Consider the following 17,965-nt stretch of genomic DNA (forward strand, 5'->3'; position numbering starts at 1 on the left):
CACCACAGGAAAGGACATCACCGACCCAAGGAAACCTTAACACATAAATAGAAAGCAGGCCACCAGTGCTTCATCTGGAGGCTCACTGAAGATGTTACCTAGTACGGTGATGAAATGTCTGAAAACAAACCTTCCAACTCAGCGAGCAAACCTACATCCAGAGCCTCAACCTGAGCTACAAGTCTTCTCAAAAGATCGGTCTCTATTTCAGGTTTTATTGAATTCACATTTCCTCACATTCCAAGATGTGATTTGAACCCGTGTCAAACCCAGGTTCCCTGGGGTTCTGGATTGCTAATACGGTGACATTACCGCAATGCCATCACCTCCAAACAACACAGTTTTGCAAAATGAAAGTTCTCTTTGCTCCTCATTCAACTGTCCAAAATGAGTTCTGAATTTCTAACAAGCAGTGTGAAAGACTCTCATCCAGAAGGACATTTAAGTGGTGATATGCTTGTCTATTGACTGGTTGGTTGTAAGGTAACAGAGGCTGCTTCATTCAATGGTGGGGGAAAAAATGTATTCTGTTGTTAAGGAGCTAAGTATACAATTATGCCTCTTGGGCTTGTTTGTTCTGTTCTATTGTGTGATCAGTTCGTCCAGTGCTTGGCATCAGAAATTAAAATCAGCACTTGGATATTTTCTAAGTAGATCATAATTCTGATCTCCTGATTGGAGTTCATGAGTTTAAAAAAAATGTTTCATGCCAGTAGTAGGGAGGGAGATTGTGATGGATCCTAGGAATTGACAAGGGGTCACCTTTTACAGTTTGCGGCTGAAACTTACTGTTAATAGTATCTGTGTGATTTAGGTTATGTTGAATTGTTTCAGAACCAGTCTATTCTTTGTTTCACCCATTTTGCAAGCAGCTTTGTGATCATGTCTCTCTCTCTCCTTTCCTTAATTCAGAATTAAACAAAACCTTTGTTTGGTTCAGCTGTCTTTGTTAATTCAGGAAATAATTCTAACTTAAAAAACAACTGCTGCTAACATTCAGTATCAGCTGGGCGAGAAACAGATAATATTTCAGGTCAAAACCTATTTGTCAATATTGAATTGTGCTACATAAAATGGGGAGATTTTATTTTGCACAAGGTGCTACAGTCTGAAATTTAGCTCAAAAGACAGACTGGCGAAATTGAGTATTTTCCTTGGAGAAAGAAAGCTGAGACGGGTTCAAATCGTGAGACATCTCGGACAGAGTAATCTGGAGAAACTTTTCTCACTCGTGAAAAGGGAATAGATTTGAACCAACTAACAAAAGAAGTAAAAATAACAAAATAAAACATTTTTCGCATGGCTAGTTGCGCTTTTGGACTCACTACCTGAGAATGTGGTGGAGGCAGGTTAAACCAAAGCATTTAGAAGTTCTGATGAAGGGTCAGTGGATTAACAGTGTTCAATGTGATCAGCTTTGTCTCCAAAACTGTCAGAAGTGCTGAACTTGTCCATTTTCTGATTTCCAGCATCCGCAGTCCTTGGTTTTATGTCAGTACCGACAGGATGAGCCAGTGGCAATCTAGGCTCTACAATTGTAACTGTCAAGTGGCACTTTGGGGAACTGGTCAAGTGGTCATTGACAAAGCCCTAAGAATAGTGAGTCATAGAGATGTACAGCATGGAAACAGACCCTTCAGTCCAATTTGTCCAAGATGACCAGATATCCTAACCTAATCTAATCCCATTTGCCAGCACTTGGCCCATATCCCTCTAAACCCTTCCTATTCATCTACCCATCAGGATGCCTTTTAAATGCTGTAATTGTACGAGCCTCCACCACTTCCTCTGGCAGCTCCTTCCATACATTTAGGAAGTGGAATGACAGGAAGATTGCATATTTTCTGAGTATTTGGACTACTTTAACTTAGCTCTTTTATTTAAAAAAAAATCCACAGCTAGAACTAACAAAAGTCAACAGAATTGAAGCTGCCATTAGGGGATCTGTGGCACAGTGGTACACTGAGCGAAGAGATCTGGGTTCAAGTCTCACCTGTTTCAGTGATGTGTAATAACATCTCCGAACAGGTTGATTAGAAAATATTTCGAAGCTGCCATGAGTACAAGATCAATTATTTTTGGGTTGTTTGACCCATGTCTCAGCTGCCTGTTCTTCAATACATCAGAGAATTGATGCTAGTAAAGCGAGATGTCTCAGATTTGTGGCTCTTGGAATAAATGGGGAAAGAACCATACAAGTAAGTTGTGGGACAAATGGTGCAGTGTCAAACTTTTCCTGAAATCTGGGGGAAAAGCCATCAAGGAAGAAATGCAGGCTTCTCTGTGGAATTGGCAGAGAATACCCCAAAAGCTTGCGAAGCAGGAGAAAGACAATATTTGGCTTTGGTGTTTTTGAAGAGGCGTTCTGGTTTTATGTTGAGTAGCTTCCAATATTGAAAATTTCAACCAATATCCCCTCCTCTATGGTGCAAATGAAGCAGAGTTGGCTCTGTGTTGATCTATAGTTGTTTGCCCAATGGCTAAATCATGTTTAAAAACTTCAGGGAATCTCACTGAGGCCACAAGTTTCGACGAGAAAACAAACAATGCAACCCTCAATAGACCATTTACAAACATTGGATCAAAAATAGCATGTCACTTATTCATTTACCATACACCGGTGGCCTTATCATAGATTTCTTTCCCTAAATGATAGAAAAAAGTTATTATTTTCCTCTTTTTCTGCAGGAATGCATGACTAGACAGAATCTGTGAGTGTGATATCCCCCCACGCCACTGTTTTAAAATTAAAATGTAACTCAAGAGCAGAGTTTAACAATGTCGACCTTCAATGAAATAGGTTCAGACTCTGCCTTTCCATTGGCAGTATCTGGGATGAGTAACGTAGTGCTGCTACCTGCACTCCCAAGTTATTTTTCTGGAATTTGCCACCCAAGTTTTAAGTAGACATTTGACTCCATCCAGATATTCCTAGTTGCCATTTTTCATTTCGCAAATTGCTTTGTAGGGAGTTCATTGACCTTGATGCTGAAGAACCCCTCTTGATACATGGTTGCTGTGATATACTGATTTTACTTGAGGGGATCACGTCTTCGGTACCTCCCGATCTTTACTACCACATCCACCATACTTTTAAACCCATCACCTCTATCACCTAGCAGATGAACTTGAAAAATCACCATGCATCCCCTTCCAAGTCATGTGCAACTAACTTGAAAATATATCAGAGTTGAAAAGTGTGCTACTTGAAAAGTACAATAGGTCAGGCAGCATCCGAGGATCAGGAGAATCGACATTTTGGGCAAAAGCCCTTCATCAGGAATGATTCATTTCTGCCTGACCTGCTGTGCTTTTCCAGCACTACGCTCTGGACTCTAACCTCCAGCATCTGCCGTCCTCACTTTTGCCTTGGAAATGTATCACTAATTCCTTCGTGGTCACCAGGTCAGATTCCTGGAATTCTCTTCCTGGCTTCAGTTTGGATACATACTTTCCCTTTGTAGATGTTCAAGAAGGAACTTTATCACCACCTTTTCAAGGACAAAACATTTTTCCCTAACTAGTGTTGTCCATGTGCTGTGAAAGAGTTCAGGTGAAAGCACGTTGGATAATGGGTTTGTTCCATGCTTTGTGTGTTTTGAGGACCATTTGTTCCCCCATTCTAAAGGAAATCAAGTCATTTCCATGAAGATTGGCATTTGCAGGTGTCATGTGGCAAGCAAGTTAGAAACTAATTGTCCTGCTGTATGGTATTTCCCACTGCTGGATGCATATCTCCCATTCAGCCGAACATGTTTCACCTTTAAGGTAGAATTGTCGTTGGCCTGAAGCCTGAAACACTGCTCAGTTCAATAGTTTCCAACTAATGTTTTTATTTACAATAGGTTAAGGTGTCACTTTCCAGTCATTTCAAGGTTCCTGTTCTCCATGCATGAGAAGATTTAAATTCACTCCCTTTTGCAAGTAATAGGCAGCTGTCACATGGCGGGTTGCAGATTGGCGCCTGTTATTCCCTTTGCTCTCAAATTGCTGTTCTTTTCCTGTCCTCGCCCACAATCTCACTCTCACTATTGAACTGTACCAGACCTGATGGTAGTGAATGTGTTCCTGAGTGAATCATTGCAGAGTTGGTGAGGGTTTGAGGGCGTGTCACTTACCTTGCAGCCAGTTTCAATTTGAACTGGAGGAGAACTCCCACCAGATTCCTGTCTAGTCTCTAGTACTGTGGATGGGGTAAGTTTGTGGTAAAGGGAAATTGAAATCCTTTATTACTTAAAAATACTGGGGCCTCTTCTGCAATTTCTCATTTCTATATGCTTCACTTTCTACATGATACTATTAATGTGTTTACACTTCCTTCAATTTTTATTTTGCCCTTCGATCTTCCTCTTTTGGTCACATCATGGTCTTTCAAAATGATTTTATGACTTGTTGCCTAGTAATCCAATCTGATGGCAAGTTGACAAAGGGTAGTTGCTCGTTATTATGTTTTTGAACCAGGCGAGTTCTTCTCTGTCTCTGATTTGGCCTTCTCTCTTTCCCCACTCCTCCGTTCGATCATAACGGGGTTTTTCATTATTAAAAACATCCTACTTGCTCATTCTGTGAGTGGTTCGTTGTCCTCCCACTGTGATCCTAAAATAACTAACACGCACATGTTCTCGACATTGTTAGAGAGGGCAATACAACTAAAACTTGGGGTTTGTGCATTTCAAGAGGTAGCTAGAGTAGTTCATGTCTGCAAAATTACTGAGGACCTTATCTCATGGCCCTTGTGGCTTCTCAGGTTAATTTCCAATCGCCAACAGTTGACAATCAGACACTCGTCTTAAAGTATATGGGTCAAGAGCTGGGTGGTCTTTTGCATTTTTTTGAGGGGTTTATTACCTCCGTGTCTTCACAGAGTGGGCTTCTCTATTTGAGTGAGGTGGAACGTCTCCTGTGTAATGACACAAATAAAGGCAGCCCGTATATTTTTAGCTATATTCACTCATGGGATGTGGGCATCGCTGGCTGGCCAGTGTTTATTGCCTGTCTCTGGTTGCCCTCTTGAGAAGGTGGTGGTGAGCTGCCTCCTTGAACTGCTGCTGCCCATCTGCTGTGGGTAGACCCATGGAGCCCATGGGGAGGGAATTCCAGGATTTTGACCCAGTGACAGTGAAAAATACACAGGAGAATCAATTTCTATTCTAATGACAGAGAATAATTTATCCACGGTGACCTATTTAATGAGTCACACTTTTGTTCATTTCAACTACCCTTCTACTCTATTCAGTAGGGAAATTTTTCTGCGTAGTAGGAACATTGCAGCCTGTAGATCTTTGGGTGCCATAAGCAATGCAATGGTGGGAGATCAGTGAATGTGTGTAGAGTGATTTGTCAACATCTCTCGATGTGATACGTCGTTGAAACACTGGATTTCCTCTGGTTTCTCGGGTTGCCAAGCTTATATCTTGTGACAGTTTGCCATGGTAATGAGTTAAAACTGAAGAACAGACTTGTCCCTTGCCCCATATGAGTATGGTATTCGGGTATTCCTGAAAAAAACACACTGTCAAATCTTTTGCCTCAGTCAAATCAGGGTCATCTCGCCAAAAATCAGAACCTTTTTCTCATGATGTATGAATTGCCAACCCCTTTAAAATTGGGCATTCTTGCATCTATCCCAGTGAGTGCAGGATGAAAAGCTTTGGCATGTCTGTTTTCCTGTACAGGTGAACCCCAACGTGTGGACGTATTCAGGAATGCAATTTATTTGTGACTTGATAGCCTGTACTATCAGATGACTATTTGGAATAATATTCATTGTGTGGAGAATATTGTAGTTTTGTTGCAATTCATTAAAATTCCACCATTTACTGTTCAAGTGGCGCCATTCAACTTGTGATAATCTTCCTCTCGAATTTATTCTACCATGGGTCAGACTCTGAACAATGCAGTGTCAAAAGCCTGCTCTACATATTTCTATCTTTGTTTGCAAACAGAGTATGCAGTGTGTGTGTTTCTAGCACTGAGCTATTTCCAACACTCTTGTTAACCATCCCCTCTACCTCTCTCCCTTTTCTTTTAAAACAATCTTCTTTGTTTATCCTATTGCTGTCACTGCTGTGGTTCCATGTTTGGTAAATACAACTGATCAGTCTCACCCCAGGACAGGTAACATGAAAGTACAGAAGATTCTGTTTATTTGGAGATATGTGGCAAGATTACTCAGCGTTATTTGTGATCAAGGTTCAACAACTGTTGTTCTGGGAAAACATACCTATTACTCCTTAAAGCTACATGCTATAAGTTAGAGTATGGGCAATGTCTCTTTGGGTCTGGTTGAGAATCGGGCTGGGTGGGTTATTCTCCGGAGGGTCAGTGTGGACTTGTAGGGCTGAAGGGCCTGTTTCCACACTGAAGGGATTTTGTGATTCACAGAGTTTGGTGGTCACATGCTCCATGTTCTTTTCTGTCACTTTACATTTGTTTTACCATTTCATAACTTAGCAATTTGCTTATTCATTTTTATTTTCAAGGGTATAATGTACTCTATCTCATTGTCACTGACAATGGGTGTCAACCAGAGGAATAAGAAAGTATGGCAAGACTAAAGGCAATGGCAAGTGATGAAAAAGTTGTTCAGTTGTGCAGTGTGAGAGATTAAAAGCAGGAAAGTAGAATGGAATAGATTTTAGAAAGATCTGGTGATGGTGAAACCTTTGTTTTGGAATACGTTATAGGAAAGTCTGGATTCTTTGTTGCCTTCTCAGCATGAATCAGTACGTTTTTAGTTTAGTTCTTTTTGGGAGAGCAGAATTCTGAGAAAATTTGGAAACCCTCCTGTAAGTCAACAAGTAAGTTTGTGGAACAGGTTATAGCAGATGCCAGAGAAATGAATTTCCTTTCTCAGGGCACCTCTCAGCTGAAGAATGAAGGCAGATCTGAAATGACATCGTCAATGAACAAAGCAAGGTGTGATGAATCAGTAAATATAATTAGGCCATGGCAAAACTGATGCCTGAACTGTCTGCCCCCACAATATCCGGGTGAGAAGATCCACATACCAAACCAGTTACAAGTTCACTTCCATTGCTGTGGATCTGGGGGTCACGAGTAAGTGGGAATATCTGATTTCCTGTGAGCAAGATGGCAATCAATGATTGTTTTGTGGTCACCATTGCTGAGACACTCTTTCAACTTCATGCTTATTAATTGAATTGATGAGCACAGCTCCAACAACATGCGAGAAGCTTAATATCATACAGCACAGAGCAGCTGGCTGGCTAGACAGCTTCAATATTCAATCACTTGACCACCATCAGTACAGTAGCAGCCGTGTGTACCATCTACAAGATGTACTGCAGCAATGCACCCAGGCTCCTTGAAAAGCACCTTCCAAACCCCTGCTCCCATGCAACGTGGAAGGACAAAGGGCAGCAGATACGTGGGAACACGCAAATTTGCCTCCAAGTTATTCACCATCCTGACTTGGAAATAGATCGTCGTTCCTTAAGTGTTGCCGGGTCAAAATCCCAGAATTCCCTGCCTAATGGCGTTGTGGGTCTACCTACAGGATACGGACTGCAGTGGTTCAAGATGGCAGCTCACCACCATCTACTCAAGGGGCAACTAGGGTTGAGTAATAAAAGTTGCCCCAGCCAGCGACGCCTGTGTCCCACAAGAGAATTTAAAAAAGAGGTCATGCACTTGGAAACCGAATTGCATTTCCTTTACTGCTACTCAGTCAGAATCCTGGAGCTCTCTTCCTTGCAGCATGGTGGTTATACCTACCTTCATCTTCCCTGCATGGATTGCAGTGGTTCAAGAAGGCAGCTCACCACCATCTCGTTGAGGGCAATTAGGGATGAGCAATAAATGTTCGTCTACCCTGTAATGCCCACATTCATGGCCAAGTTTTTTTAAAGAAAGCGAATGGAACCATCTGCTGTAGAGGACTTTGAATCTATGTCCCCGGAGCTAGAGCAGGGGTCTTTGGATTCCTATTCAGTGACATTATCACTGCACCAACCCATAATGTTTGTTGTAATTGCTGAACACCAAGACCAGTGGTTCAGAACATGTGTAAGCGCTTTTTTTCCCAAGGCATCAAGATCGTCAGAGATTGCAATGAATATATTTCTGGCAATCAGTTGATTAGTCCAGAACCTCCACGGCATTAGGTAATTTGAGAGCCAGCGGTTATTAGATAGGGATGATGTTGGAGAAATATGCCAGTGAATGCACAGTCAGAAGAATTTTCTTTTCAGTGATAATGTAACCATGAATTAAGAGAGGGAACATATAGATGGAGAGTGAGAAATTGCAGCTTCATTGTGGTTTGAGTGACACAAGAATTTGGATGTCAGCTGCACTGCTGTGCTAAACACAGACTCCATGTGAAATCAAATTATAATTAAAGATTTGCATTAATTTAGCAATTTTCACAATCATTTGATTTTGAAGTGCTTCGCAGCCAGTGAAGCGCTTTTTTTTTTGAAGTTAAGTCACTATCATAACATAGAATGCAGAACAAGTGCTTTTTGAGGTACTCCACAAACGAATTGGATTTGATTTATTATGACTGTCACGTGTACCATGGTACAGTAAAAATGTTGTCTGCGTGTTTTACAGGCAGATTGTACTGTACAAGTACATCAGGGTGATAGAACAGAGTGCAGGATATAATGTTATGGCTACTGAGAATGTGCAGGGAGGCATCAACATTATCATTAAAGAGGATAACCGAAGTTCACGAGTCTGATAACAGCAGGGAAGAAGCTGTTCTTGAATCTGTTTGTACGTGCATACAAACTTATCTGTAGCCACTGCCCGATGGAAGAGAGAATAGCTGGGCTGACAGGGGTCTTTGATTATGTTGGTTGATTTCCTGAGGCAGTGGGATTATGGATGAAATTAATGGATGGGAAGTTAGTTTGCAAGGTGGACCGGGCTGTGCTCACAACTCTTTGGAGTTTCCTTTCAGTCTTGGGAACAACAGTTGCCATACCAACTAGTGAGAAGTTGTTGTACTCCCTGTTGAACAGATCTGTTGGATTTATGCTATTTTTCACATCTAGTTAAACATTAAAAATGTCATGTCACTGCTGGTAAGAACAGCTGACAGCTTGTCGTATCGGCAAGCCTTGTGTTCTTATCACTGACCTAGTTAAAATCTGATTTAGGACGTCTTGTGGATGATACTTTTATCTGTTTTCCTTCTTAAATGCACCTGGAACCAGATTCAAAAAAACCTCACTGCACTGTATTACTTTGCAATGCAGTTGTAGCAGAATATGGCATTCAATTTGTGCACAATAGTTTTTGATAAGCAGTCACCGTAACAAACACTACATTGGACAAACAGGCAGAAAACTAGCCACCAGGATACATGAACATCAACTAGCCACAGAAAGACATGGCCCACTCTCACTCGTATCCTTACATACAAATGAGGAAGGACACCACTTAGACTGGAACAACACTTCCATCCTAGGACCAGCCAAACAGAGACACACACGAGAATTCCTAGAAGCATGGCATTCCAATTGGAACTCTGTCAACAAACACATTGACTTGGACCCCATTTACCACTCTCTGAGAAAAAGAGCAGGAACTGACGTCACCACAGGAAATGACATCATCAACCCAATGAAATCTAAACACATAAATAGAAAGCGGGTCACTAATACCAACGCTTCATCCAGAGACTCACTGATGATGTTACCTAGTATGGTGACAAAACGTCTGAAAACGAACCTTCCAGCTCAGCGAGCAAATTTACATCCAGAACCTCAACCTGAGCTACAAATCTTCTCAAAACGCGCTAGTCAGTGAAATGCATGTCCCACCCAGTGGATCTGTTTAGAAGTTGTCGGTGGACGATGAGCTGATGTGAGGTCCGCCACTGGAAATCGTGCTGTCGGCTTTTTTATAAATAGTGTCTTTTGATGTTTGCTTGAATCCCTGAAACAGGGAAGGCCAATTCTTGTTTATTGCTCCATTCGAAGTAGCAGTGTTTCTGATTTAATGCAGCACTCTCTCAGTATCGCAGCCGAGGTAATACTGGGTTCCCAAGACACTGAGACCATCGGTGCAAGTTGCTACTTTTCATTTTTTTCCCTGCAGAGGACAGGAAACCACCATTTTGACCACAAACCGAAAAAACAGGCTGGTGAAGTCAGCCCACAGACCAGGAAAATCCCCACCCCCAGTAAGATTTGCTGCTTTAACCAGCCCTGGTGTGGCTGCACATTGGGTGAGTGGGTTGGTGAACAGGAAGTTAGACTGAAGATGATCAGTCAGGGTTCCTGCATTGGCTACTGAGAATAATTCTGACTGGTTTTTGTATTACAGTGTTCCAAGTTGCCTCTTATTGTGAGCAAATATAGATCCCAATATTGAGTGTACAATTCTTCTTTAAGCATGAGCTCTTCCTCCAGATCATCATGAAATTATCATAGAATCCTTCCAGTGTGGAAACTGGCCATTTGCTCCGACACATCCACACTGACCCTCCGAAGAGTAACCCACCCAGACCCATTCTCCTATCTTATTGCTCTACATTTACCCCTGACTAATGGCCCTAGCCTATACATCCCTGAGCACTATGGGTAATTTAGCATGGCCACAACCTGCACATCTTTGGACTGTAGGAGGAAACTGGAACACTCAGAGGAAACTCATGCAGACACGGAGAGAACATGCAAACTCCACACAGCACTCACCCAAGGCTGAGATTGAACCTGGGCCCCTGGCGCTAGTAGGATGTAGGAATTGTTGGTGTTCAGCATTCCCTGGCTACCCTTAGAAAGTAGCAGTGAGGTAGATGGATAGGTTCAATGTTTCAAGGTCTAGTCACTGTGTTGTTTCACCCTGGAATATGTTCTTTACATTTCCTGCGTTACGTAGCTGTATTTATTTTAAGGAAAAAAAATTCAGGTTCAAAGTTTGATGCTCTGTAGGTTGTGATCCTGACTGGGAGATTTGTTCTTGTACCAGGATCCCTATCTTTGCAAGCAGCACCTCCGGATTATTCACTTCCGGCCCTGTAGGTGAGCTGGATTTCCTACGTTTATTCTTTCCTTGGGTGTGTGTCTGCATGAGCCACAGGAGGGGTGGAAGGGGGGCATGGGGGTTGTTTGTCCGTCAAGTTAGTGACACCCGGAGCCCTGTGACCAAACACATCCAGTCACAGAACCCCCCGCAGTGCAGGTAGAGGCCATTCAGCCCAGCAAGTTGGTGGCCAGCCCTCACCCCTCCACCCTGCTCTCCACAATGTGTGATACAGACCTCCTTTAAACTTAATTTTTGAATTGCTTCATTTCTAACCGATGGTAGGATGTGGGAGTTGCTGGTATTCAGCTTACCTTTCGGAAGTGGCAGTAGGCTGAAAGCTGGATCTGTTGCAGTCCACATGGTGTATGCCTCACTGGGTGCCAGTGGTGGAGGGGTGAGGGCATGATGTTTAAGCTGGTAGATTAACATGCCAACATTAATGAACAGCTGAAACTAGGCCACAGTTTTAAACGTGAACTCGGCAACTATTGATGAACTTTCACCCCGATTCCACAGTAGGTAATTGTTCCTTTTTTGTTCCCCTCTTGATTTTGAGAGTAACCGCGTTGTATTTTTTTCAAACCAGGGGATGAGCACGTTGACTGCAAAAAAAATTTCCTTCTGTGGTTTTGTTGACGCAGAATGACCATGAAAGGTTATAATAGTCATGAGGTGACTGATGATTCCTTTTTGACTGAGAGCTGCTACCTTTGTTATCTGTAGTGTAAGGAATGTATAGTTGTTCATCTGGAGCTGATTGACAGTGAATCCACTTGCTGCCTATCTCCGTTTCCATCAGGTTTCTGTGTGGAGGTGAGTTGGACTGTATGTAAAATCAGAGACATGAGAGGGATTGCAGCAATGCAGCACAAAGCTCTGAAGCTTTCCAGGGCTCTAGTGGAATGTTGCCTCAGTGAAGGAGGGGAGAGGTCACAAACTAAACTATACTCACCCTCCCCTTTCTCCAGAGAGGAGGAGGTGATCCAGATGTGTCCTCCCCAAGGTTGCCTGAGCCCAAGCCTATTTCATCATCTTGTGGTGAAGTCGCCATAGTCCTACCAGACAATAAGGCTGGCTCCCTTGTGAGGTATTGGTGGTATTTTCTCCTGAGGGTCACCACACCTCATGCAAAAGGAGATATTGAGAAGGACAATCCTTCATGGTGACCTCAGCTGGTGTGGGAATTGAACCCACGCTGATAGCATCACTGTGCGTCACAAACCAGCAGTCCAGCCAACTGAGCTAACTGACCCCCAGCACCTTGTGCCTAGGAGCCAGGATAAGGGCTCTTTCATGTTCAGATACAGGAGGCAGTGACTGTCGAATATACAGTTCTGGTCACTGCTCCATAGGAAAGATGTTACAGAGATGTACAAGGATATGGGTGGCACGGTGGTTAGCACTGCTGCCTTACAGCGCCAGGGACGCGGGTTTGCTTCCAGCCTTGGGTGACTGTCTGTGTGGAGTTTGTACATTCTCCCCGTATCTGTGCAGGTTTCCTCTGGGTGCTCCGGTTTCCTCCCACAGTCCAAGGATTTGCCGTTTTGGTGAATTGGCCACTGGGAATGCAGGGTTACAGGCAGAGGGTAGCAGGGTGTGCCTGGGTGGGTTGCTCTTCGGAGAGTCAGTGCAGACTTGATGGGCTGAGTGGCCTCTTTTTGTGCTGTAAGGATTCTTATGACGTTTCCTGGAGTGAGACTTCCAGTTATTTGGAAAGTTTGAACAGGCTGAGGTTGCTTCTTTTCTGAGGAGATTAATGTAATCACACTCTTCACAAGGGGTCTAGTAGAGTGGATAGGAAGGTCCCATTCCCTATGTTGAAGGTTTCAACCCGATTAGTAGAAGATTTGAAGGGATTTAAGGAGAAGTGTTTGCACTATAGACTGTGCTGTCTGATAAAGTGGCAGAGGCAGAAAACCTCAGCATTTAAAAAAGTACTTTGGTAAGGACTCTGAGTGCAATGACCAACAAAGCTGCAATCCCAAAGCTGGATGGCTGTTTGACTCTATGGGCTGAGTGGCCTCACTCTGTGTTGTGCTATTTTCTCTGATTCTGTGACTAGGAAAATTGGGAAGAAATGAGGTCTGTGTCTTTCTTTTATGGAAAATAAAAGCGTAGTAAAAGGTAACCAAGTTCCCGAATACAAAAGCAAGACACTGTGGATACTGCAAATCTGAAATAAGATGAGAACTGTTGAGGAAGTGTGATGACCACAGTGGAGAGAGAGAAACGGAGTTAACATCTTAGCCCCTCAATTCTGATGAAGACCTGTAAATGCACATTACCTGGGATTTCATCCTTGCCTCAACATCCAGGCACAGATATTAAATCCAGTATCTTATTTTTAAATGATCCACAAATTTCTTTGATTTAAACAGCAAGTAGTTTTGACCCAATATGTGGCTAATGTGTAAAAATTAATGGAAAGTGCAGGCAGTTTTTTATTCCGTGAACATGTGACCTTCAAAAATACTCAGCGATTTGATTATAGACTGTGGCCCCAAGAGAGGACCCTGCTTTGAGCCATTTGGGCCATTAAAGCAAAAATAAATTGTGTTTTTATGGTGTTTTGGATGTCCGTACAGTCAGTGAATTATTTCTGAAGGGTAGTGACACGAGCAGCTGTGTTGAAAGGTGGTGTCGATTTGACTAAATATTAGCTGCACTTTGAAATCACCATCAGGGGGAGCATGAGTCCACATTGTACCATCTCGATCAAAAGTTGACACCTTCAATGTAGCACTACATTTGCACTGTACTTGCATGCAAATATCCACAGTAACCAGCATTTATATAGTGCCTTTTAAAGCTATTAAAACTGACCTAACCACATTCCTGATGAAGGGCCTATGCCCGAAACATTGACTCTCCTGCTGCTCGGATGCTGCCTGACCGGTTGTGTTTTTCCAGCTCCACACTTCTTGACTCTGATCTCCAGTATCTGCAGTCCTCACTTTCTCCTGACCCGCATCACCCCTAGGAAAAACAGAAATTGCTGTGAAAACGCAGGAGGTCCGGCGGCGTTTGTGGAGAGAAAGCAGAGTTAACATTGACCCTGCTAGGTTTGTGATTGTGGCTAGGAAAGGGGTTGGTAGATAGATTGAAGGTGGGAGGGAGGGAGGGAGGATTGAATGATAGGTGGAGACAGAGCCCGGAGAAGGGGAACTATGCTTGGACAGACAAAGGAGTGATTTAAAGGTCAGCCTAGGACAGTCATGATTGGAGGTGCCGGTGTTGGACTGGGTTTAAAAATCACACAACACCAGGTAATAGTCCAACAGGCTTATTTGAAATCATGAGCTTTTGGAGCAATGTTCCCTCGTCAGGAGATTCCGTAGCTGCTAGTGGGAACTATTAGTAGCTGACAATGTTTGTGGAGGCAGCCTATGTGACAAAGCCTGGTGTCTGGGCTTGGGTAAGGATGTGGAGGGAAGGTGCTCAGGCCGTGAAATTATTGAACTCAATATTGAGTCCTGAAGGCTGCAGGGTCCCCAAATGGAAAATGAGATACTGTTCTTCCAGCTCACACAGTGCAGCAAGCCTGAGACTGAGATGTAGGCCAGGGAACAGGGTGGTGTATTGAAATGGCAGATGACTGGAAGTTTAGCATCATTTTGCGGATCGAACATAAGCGTTCCGTAAAGTGGTCACCCAGTTTACATTTTTATCTCCCCAGTGTAGTGGAGACCACATTGTGAGCAACGAATGCAGTAGACTAGATTGAGTGAAGTGAGTGGCTGGAACCTTGGATAGTGGGGACGGAGGAATTAAACAGGCTGGTGTTACACTTTCTGTGATTACATGGGAAGGTACTGTGGGGGTGCGAGGACATGATGGGACAGGAGGAGGAGTGGACCAGGGTGTCCCGGATGGAATAGTCCCTGCGGAAGGCTGACCAGGGAAAGGAGGGGAAAATGAGTCCGGTGGTGGCATCTCACTGGAGGTGGCAGAAATGTCAGCTAATTATTCATTGGATGTGGATGGCAGTCGGTGAGGACAAAGGGCACCCTGTCACTGTTGTGGGAGGGAAGAGAAGGGCTGAGGGCAGAAATACAGGAGATGGGTCAGGCCTGGCTCAGCAATGGTGACGAGGAATCCTCGGTTGAGGAAGAAGGTGGACATTTTGGAGGCTCCCTTGTGGAGGCTGGCATCAGATGAGATGGAGAAACTGAGAGAATAGAATAGTCTTTACAGGAAACAGGGTGTAAGCATGTACTGTGGAAGTCGGTGGGCTTGTAGGGGATATCGGTGACCAGCCTATCCCCAGAAATGGAAACCGCGATGTCGAGGAAAGGAGGCATCAAAGATGGACCAGGTGAAGGTGAGAGTGGGGTGGAAATTGAAGGTGTGAGTGCCAGTGGTGGAGTGGTTTGGAACTGGTGATGAACAAAGACCAGACTTGGACGAATGCTGAGATGTTGTAGGGCTGAATGTGGTTAGGGAACTAGGAAGGGGGCAAGGCCAGGAAGGCATTTGAAACTCAGGATATGGGGCATGGTCAGGCTGGCAGCAGTGTGGGGTGCCGGATGTGGGGCTCATCAGTGAACTAGACGTGGTCTGAGTGTGTTGGCTCAAGTGGAAAATGACAGATTTGTTGGGGAAGCACTGATGTAATCAAATGTATAAGTAAGAGAGATTCTGATCAGGGTTTTGATAGCTGCTGCGTTGAGGTGGGAGCAGAGTCTGGTTGTGCTGTTGAAGTGGAAGTCCCCAGTTGTCTTGACAGAACTGATTGGAAACTCATCTCCCAGTCAGAGAGCATGTTGACCCATAACTAGCAATCCCCCTCCCAGTGATCAGGGAGCAGGGTGGAACCAGTGACAACTGATCAGAATTTGTCATAGGGACTGAAGCCGACTGTTTCAGTGTATCCAACCTCTCCTTTAGTCGGAGGAAGTTCCAGGTCGGGAGAGGCAGTGAGAGAAATCCAAGATGGTATTCCACTCGGAAGAGGCGCAGCTCGGTGGACAGATGGAATCTGCCAGACTCCCAGTGGATTCTGCAGGTGGGGTATTGTGTAAATGAGTAACAGGAACGGGCCAAATTGAAATCCTCGTGGTCTCTGAAAAGAATAAGGCAGACGAGAAACCGTTGGAGGTGATTTTTCTTGTGATAACTTTTAAATACATTTTGTGCAGGGATGAATGTGTTAAAAGTCCTAGTCGCTGATGAAGGAGCAGCACTCTGAAAGGTTGTGATTTCAAATGAACCTGTTGGACTGTAAACTGGTGTAGTGTGACTTCTGACCTTGTCTACCCCAGTCTAACACCGGAATGTCCATATGGTAAGAGTCCTAGTGACCTAGAGGTTGACAATACAGCCCTTCGGCCCACTGAGTCTGTGCCAGTTAAAAACTACCACCCAACTATTCCAATCCCCCTTTGTCTTGACTCAAAGCCTTGTATGCCTTGGCATGGCTAATCCACACCTGCATAGTTGATTAGATTAGTTTAGATTAGATTAAATTCCCTACAATGCGGAAACAGGCCCTTCGGCCCAACAAGTCCACACCGACCCTCCGAAGAGTAACCCACCCAGACCCATTTCCCTCTGACTAATGCAATTTAGCATGGCCAATTCACCTGACCTGCACATTTTTGGACTGTGGGAGGAAACCGGAGCACCCTGAGGAAACCCAGACAGCCACTGGGAGAATGTGCAAACTCCATACAGACAGTCACTCAAAGCTGAGAATTGAACCTGGGACCCTGGTGCTGTGAGGCAGCAGTGCTATCCACTGAGCCACCGTGCTGCCCCAAAAATAAATATTCTTGACACAATGATTAGATTATGATTAGATTATGATTAATCTAATCATATTATTATGATTAGAATATGATTAGATTACTTACAATGTGGAAATAGGCCCCTCAGCCCAACAAGTCCACACTGACCCTCCACAGAGCAACCCACCCAGACACATTCCCTTACATTTCGACCCCTTCACCTAACACTATGGGCAATTTAGCATGGCCAATTCACCTAACCTGCACATCTTTAGACTGTGGGAGGAAACCCACGCAGACACAGGGAGGATGTGCAAACTCCACACAGACAGTTGCCTGATTTTTGAGCGTTCTGTGGGTTTCTGCCTCTGCACTAGTGGGTTCCAGACTCTTGTCACCCTCTGGATGAAAATGTTTATCCTCACATCCCTTCTAAATTTCCCACCCCTTACTTCAATCTATGTCCACCCCACGCCCTCTACACACCTGCCAACCTCTCGAGTCATTGATCCCTTTGTCAAGGGGAAAAAGTTTCTTCCTATCTACAATACCCCCATATATTCCGTCTGTTCTGAGGAAAACAACTCCAGTTAAGTCCATTCTCTCTTCAGAAATAAGGCTCTCTAGCCCAGGCGACATCTTGGTAAATCTCCGAAACTTTAGATGCCAGACTGACGAGGCCAGCCTTTGCCCATCCCTGCCATGACCTTGAGAAAGTGGTAACAAACTGCCTTCTATAAACACTGTTAGCGAATGGACAGTGATGTAGAATTCCTACAGTGCAGATAGAGGCCATTCAGTCCATCAAGACTGCACTGAATCTCCAAAGGGCCTCCCACTCAGAACCACATCCTCCACCTTATCCCCATGTCTAACCCACCTAGCCTGCACGTCCCTGGACACTACATTTCAATTTAGCTTGGCCAATGCACCATACCTGCACCTGTACATTGTTGGACTGTGAGAGGAAACCAGGTCACCTGGAGGAAGCCCATCGAGACACAGGAGAGAATGTGCAAACTCCACCTGGATAGTTGCCCGAGGCTGGAATTGAACCCGGGTCCTGGGCATTGTGAGGCAGCAGAACTAACCACTGAGCCGCTGTTCCACACCAGGATAGATGAGACAGAAATGGATATGCAGGTCAGCCCAGAATCTGTGCTTAATTTCCTAAAGCTCATTCCCGAAGGGCCTGCCTCTCACAGGATTGAGGAGACTGGAGTAGACTGTACGGTAGT

General features: G+C 44.1%; 1 protein-coding gene across 2 annotated transcripts in view; it reads left to right on the forward strand.

Annotated features, from left to right (window-relative positions):
- Window positions 1–17,965, forward strand: part of pcsk7 (proprotein convertase subtilisin/kexin type 7) — a 218,343-nt gene that overhangs the window by 5,397 nt on the left and 194,981 nt on the right. Inside the window, exon 1 of one of the 2 annotated variants that reach the window (XM_072593278.1) lies at window positions 10,944–10,997. The exons of the other annotated variant lie outside the window; for it this stretch is intronic. The gene's annotated coding sequence lies outside the window, so the exon portion shown is untranslated. Of the gene's footprint in view, window positions 1–10,943; window positions 10,998–17,965 lie in introns of those variants that run through there. 2 annotated transcript variants of the gene reach the window in all.

Source organism: Chiloscyllium punctatum, chromosome 23 (genome assembly GCF_047496795.1).
Source record: "Chiloscyllium punctatum isolate Juve2018m chromosome 23, sChiPun1.3, whole genome shotgun sequence".
In the NCBI taxonomy this organism is placed as follows: domain Eukaryota; kingdom Metazoa; phylum Chordata; class Chondrichthyes; order Orectolobiformes; family Hemiscylliidae; genus Chiloscyllium; species Chiloscyllium punctatum.